The sequence below is a fragment of the Gouania willdenowi genome, chromosome 21 (genome assembly GCF_900634775.1).
Source record: "Gouania willdenowi chromosome 21, fGouWil2.1, whole genome shotgun sequence".
Classification (NCBI taxonomy): Eukaryota; Metazoa; Chordata; class Actinopteri; order Blenniiformes; family Gobiesocidae; genus Gouania; species Gouania willdenowi.
The window spans coordinates 34,988,059-34,994,496 of NC_041064.1; positions in this window are offsets into that span (position 1 = coordinate 34,988,059).

Below are 6,438 nucleotides of genomic sequence, written 5' to 3' on the forward strand. Positions count from 1 at the left end.
GTAACTTAACTTTTTTCTTGCCAAGTTTTTGCAGCTTTTGGACACTTTCCTCCCAATTTTGACTCCTTCATTTTTGCTGCATTTTTGACAATTTTTCCCCGTAAACATATTTTTAATTGCCATTTTACCCAGCAGGTTCACCTGTTTGTTCTGTTTTGGAGCCTGGGTGGCTCCACTTTTCCCATGTTTGCCTCCACTCGCTCTCTCCACCCCCCAGCCCACCTTGATGATGGCACTGCTCCTGACACACTTTGCATATACTCTGGGTATGAACTTTTCAACACAAGCAAATATAAGCTAATTGAAGTGAAAAAAGTGGCACTGACAAAGACAGGATACAATTAAAACTGTTCTAATACACACTGTGTGTATAATGTTTTGGACCCAGACGCAGGACACAGAGACAGAGTTAACAGTGAACAAGTGATTTAATTTACAAGTGAGGTGAATGTGCAGAGTCTTTCCTTCTTCAGTGAGCGGTGAGGTGAGTGGAGATCCCAGTCACAATCCTGAAGTCCCAAACATGTGAGGTGAGTGTGGAGCAGAAGAGTAGCAGGCAGGAGGTGAGTATCGCTGAACGCTGGTGAGCTGGAGAATAAGGAGACACGAGGATGTGAGAACAAAGACCATGGGGAATAATACAATAATACTTTCACTGAGAGCCGAGATCTGAGGGTACGATACCACTGGGGTAGATAATAATCTGGCACTGAGTGGAGGTAGAGTCTGGTCTTTATGCACTGGAGGTTGATGAGCTGATGAGGAAAACCTGGCTGCCACACCTGCCGCTGATTACAGGAAACCACAGAGGAGGACATATCGGAGGAGAAGACAGAAACAAACACACACAAGTGGGAGGGCACTGCACACCCTCAACGACCGCCTCCAGGCGGTCCACCAGGCTCACCCGGGTTAGCCCGGTAAAAGTCCCGGATGAGGGATGCATCCAGAATGAGGGCCCTAGAGATCCAACACCTCTCCTCAGGGCCGTACCCCACCCAGTCCACCAAAAACTGGAAGCCACGCCCCCTGCGACAAACACCCATAATCTTCCTCACAGTAAAGGCAGCAAGGCCGTCGATGTGCCTGGGGGGCGGAGGGGCGACGGCGGGAGGGCTCAAGTCACAGGAGGACACCGGCTTGAGTTGGGACACATGGAACGTGGGATGAATCCTGAGGGCAGGAGGAAGTCTGAGGTGAACAGCAGAGGGGTTAATGACCTCTACAATCTCATACGGCCAGCTTCTTGGAAGCCACATTCAGTGGAATGTCTTTCGAGCTCAACCAAACCTTCTGCCCTGGGATGTAGGCAGGTGCAGGAACTCTGCGGCGGTCTGCCAGTCTCTAGTTGCGCTCTCTGGTCCTCAAAAGAGCCGCCCGAGCCTCATTCCAGACCCTACGGATCCGCCGAAGGTGAGCTTGCACAGAGGGAACGGCTATGTCCTCTTCCTGAGTGGGAAACAGTGGGGTACGTAACCCAAGGAACATTGGAAAGGTGCCATACCTGTGGCCGAGGATGTGAGGGAGTTGTGGACGTACTCCACCCATGCCAGATGTTGGCTCCAGGAAATTGGTTTCCGGGCACAGACACATCGATGGGCCGCCTCGAGATCCTGGTTGGAAAACGTGCACAGTCAACAGTTCAGCAGTCTCTGTGGCTGATGGCGGTTAAGGTAGTGCAACAAAATGGGCAGCCTTAGAGAAATGATCAACAAAGGTGAGTACAACAGTTTTACCTTCAGAGGGAGGCAAGCCTGTTATGAAATCCAGAGCAATGTGAGACCATGGACGGCCAGGCACTGGGAGCGGACGGAGGAGCCCCACAGGGTGGCGGTGAGAGGCTTTACCACGGGAACACACTGTGCAGGCTAGCACAAACTCTTTGATGTCCGAACTCATAGTAGGCCACCAGAAGTGCCTCTTAAGCAGGTCCAAGGTTCGAGACACCCCTGGATGGCAGGCAAACCTTGATGAGTGACCCCACTGGAGAACCTGGAAACGGACAGATTCTGGTACAAAGAGACAGTTAGGAGGACCCCCACTTGGATCGGGGTGTGTATCTTGAACTGATCTCACCACTGACTCAATCTCCCAGGTGACAACAGCCACCAGGCACGACAAGGGGAGAATAGTGTCAGGGTGGCTAGGGGTCCCATTACCAGCGGCAAACTGTCTAGACAGAGCGTCCGGTTTAATGTTCTTGCCGCTTGGTCTGTCGGTAACCGTGAACTGGAAGCGGGTAAAAAACAAAGCCCACCGGGCTTGTCTCGAGTTTAGTCTTTTTGCAGTCTGAATGTAAGATAAGTTCTTATAATCCGACCAAACCACAAATGGTGTCTCCACTCCCTCCAACCAGTGCCGCCATTCCTCCAGAGCTAACTTAACTGCCAGTAGTTCCCGATTATCGACATCACAGTTACGTTCTGCTGGGGACAGTTTGCGGGAGAAGAAGGCACATGGATGTAGTTTATGGTCCCCTGGTGATCTTTGAGACAAGACCGCACCCACCCCTACGTCTGATGCATCCACCTCCACAATAAATTGGCACTTGGGATCGGGTTGAATGAGGATGGGTGCCGACGAGAACCTCTCCTTGAGGCCCAGAAAAGCCTCCTCGGCCGCTGGAGACCAAGCAAAGGGAATGGAGAGTGAGGTAAGTCTAGTGAGGGTTGCTACAACCTGACTGTAGTTCCTGATGAAACATCGGTAAAAGTTGGCGAATCCTTGGAACCGTTGTAGCTGTTTGCGAGAAGTCGGTGTGTTCCATTCCATGACAGCCTTGATTTTCACCGCATCAGTCTTCACCTGCCCGCTCTCTAGAATGTATCCCAAAAAGGACAGAAGATGAGTGGAATTCACATTTCTCCGCCTTCACAGTTTGTTCTCCAGTAGTCTCTGTAGAACCTTGCGGACATGGACAATGTGTTCCTCGAGACTGTGCGAGAAAATCAGGATGTCATCCAAATACACAAAGACTGAATGATTCAACAGATCCCTGAGAACACCATTCACCAATGCCTGGAAAATGGCTGGAGCATTGGTTAACCCAAATGGCATGACCAGGTACTCCAAATGTCCAAGTGGTGTTTTAAAGGCAGTTTTCCATTCGTCCCCCTCCCAAATGCGAACAAGGTGGTAGGCGTTACGGAGATCCAGTTTGGTGAACACTGTCGCCCCATGGAGGGGTTCAAAGGCGGAACTGATGAGTGGTAAAGGATACTTGTTCTTGACGGTTATTTGGTTAAGGCCCCTGTAATCGATGCATGGTCTTATCGATTTGTCCTTCTTGTCAACGAAGAAAAAACCTGCACCGATTGGAGACGACGAAGGTCGGATAATGCCCGAGTTAAGAGACTCTGTGATGTAAGTCTCCATAGCCTGACGTTCAGGTCCCGATTATGTTAAACAGCCGACTCGTAGGCAGAGGGGCACCAGGCAGCAAATCAATGGCGCAATCATACGGCCGATGCGGAGGAAGGGAGAGAGCCCTTTGTTTGTTAAAGACCTCTCGAAGGTCTTGGTAAACGGAGGGAACCGATGAAATGTCCGGAGGAACCGAAGGGAGCCGACACGAAGGTGGTTTACACGAGGGGGACGCTGAGGTGAGGCATTTGGCGTGACAGTAATTGCTCCAACTGATTATCTTACCCGCGGCCCAATCAATGAGGGGGTTATGAAGTTGGAGCCAGGGAAGACCCAACACGACGGGTGCATGGGATGACGGCATGACGTGGAAGGCTAACCGTTCACGATGATTACCTGCTAAGAGTACTGATAGTGTCTCTGTCTCGAACTCGACACGAGCGAGCCGTTGACCATTTAAGGCATCGACAAGGAGGGGCTGAGAAATAGGCAGGGTCTTGATATCTAAAAAATTTGAATCTGCTCCTGAATCCACAAGGGCTAGTAAGGTTAGGGGTTTACCCTCAACAAAAATACTGACCTCTAAATTGAGGCGTCTACGGGGAGAACTAAGAACAGCGGTTTTACTCACCAGCACTGCGACTAGTGAGCTTGGTTGTTTAACCGGCTGGGACAGTTTGCCAATCTGTGCCCTTCTTCGCCACAATAAATACATAACCTCTGCTGAAAACGTCTGTTTCTCTCGGCGGGGGTTAGCCGGTTACGGCCAAGCTGCATTGGGACCACTGTTTGGACCTCCGAGGATGAGACGTCACCACGGCGGTTATCGGAGTCTCTGGCTCCACGAGCAGTGGGCAGGACAGAGGAAGAGGGACCCGGTCTTTGAAACTGAAACTCATGTCCACTTTCACGCCGTCTTTCCCGGAGTCTGTTATCAATTTTGATAGCTAGTGTGGTGAGTTCCTGCAGGTTATTAGTTTCAGGTCGACCCACTAAGCTATCCTTGACTGCCCCGTTGAGCCCTTCCAAAAAATATACCCTGCAGGGCCCCATCGTCCCAACCTAGTGACATGGCTAATGTACGGAACTCGATCGAAAACTCAGCAACACTTCGGGAGCCTTGCCGAAGGCTGAGTAGCTGGTTGCCAGCATCCTTACTAGCTACGGGATGATCAAAGACAGCGGTGATCTGTTCAAAAAATTGAGGGAAGCTAGTATTAGGAGTGTGGGGGTTATCCCAAAACGCGGTTCCCCAAGACCTCGCCCTTCCCGTGAGGAGTCCTAACACGTAGGCTATCTTAGAACGGTCACTGGCGTAAGTCAGTGGTTGTTGCTCGAATACGAGAGAACATTGAAAAAGAAACGACTTACAATCCCCCAGACTACCATTGTATCTCTTGGGTGCGGGAACAAACGGCTCACGAGGCTGAGCAGAGCTAAGAGGAGGGGCAGCTCAGGTCGATGGAGTAGGAGCAGGTGGCTGGGCTACATTTAATTGTGTCTCTACCCTGCTGAGGCTTGTGGAAATCACTTGTAATGCCTCCATGAGTCCGCGAAGAGTCTGATCATGTTGACCAAGCAATGCACCTTGAGAGGAGAGGGCATCATGCAGAGAGCTATAGTTGGCTGGTGTCTCTGAATCGGCTGGGTCCACGGTGGCCGGATTATTCTGTTCTGATACACACGGTGTGTATAATGTTTTGGACCCAGACGCACGACACAGAGACAGAGTTAACAGTGAACAAGTGATTTAATTTACAAGTGAGGTGAATGTGCAGAGTCTTTCCTTCTTCAGTGAGAGGTGAGGTGAGTGGAGATCCCAGTCACAATCCTGAAGTCCCAAACATGTGAGGTGAGTGTGGAGCAGAGGGTAGCAGGCAGGCAGGCAGGAGGTGAGTATCACTGAACGCTGGTGAGCTGGAGAATAAGGAGACACGAGGAGGTGAGAACAAAGACCATGGGGGAATAATACGCTCACTGAGAGCCGAGATCTGAGGGTACGATACCACTGGGGTAGATAATAATCCGGCACTGAGTGGAGGTAGAGTCTGGTCTTTATGCACTGGAGGTTGATGAGCTGATGAGGAAAACCTGGCTGCCACACCTGCCGCTGATTACAGGAAACCACAGAGGAGGACACACCGGAGGAGCAGACAGAAACAAACAAACACAAGTGGGAGGGCACTGCACAGAACTAACCATAACAAAAACCAAATCATGTTGTGATCATCATGACATCCATCAAAATAAGTTTATTTTTTGTTTTTTTCCACAAACAACCCAGATATAAAATCAGGGCATGTTCCTCATTAACAGTATATATATATATATATATATATATATATATATATATATATATATATTTGAAACCAGAAGTTTACATATACTGACAAAAAGACACAGCAACAACTATGGATTCCATTTTACAGGAATTCAACTGGAGGCTATATTCACTTAGCCATTGCTCTGTTTTGGCTAGGCAGTTTGTGAGAGAAGCCAGTCTCTGAGGTTCGGAGGACTTAACAGAGCAGTACAGTTGGAGGTCATCAGCATACAAGTGATAGGAGACCTCATTGAACGGCTGGATCAGCTCGCCTAGAGGGAGTAAATAAATCCAGAACAAAAGCGGGCCAAGGACCGAACCCTGGGGTACACCCCACTTTAAGTCTGCAGTTTCTGACATCATATTGTTATGATAATGTCCTCTAACATCATATTGTTAGAGGACACAGAGAACGTTCTACCAATTATTTTATTTTGCTAAATGCCACAATAATGAGAGAGAGAATTTATTAGATTTCTTTCTTTCTTTGAGGTCAAAGGTTTACATACACAAAAAGTACTGTGATGCCGGTGAATCTCGTGTTCATGTTTGTTCTGGGTTGCCATGTTGGGTGTTCCTGTGTGTTTTTGTCGCCCTGAGCTAGTGGATGTGATTGTAATGTTTCCTCTTGTTATGGGCTGTGTCCTCACTCTCGCATTAGTTCGTGGTTGGCACGAGTAGAACGAGAGTTAGTAAGTGTTGGTGGGTGAAGGAACAGAGTTAGTTCATGTTCTGACATTGTGGATGCTTGT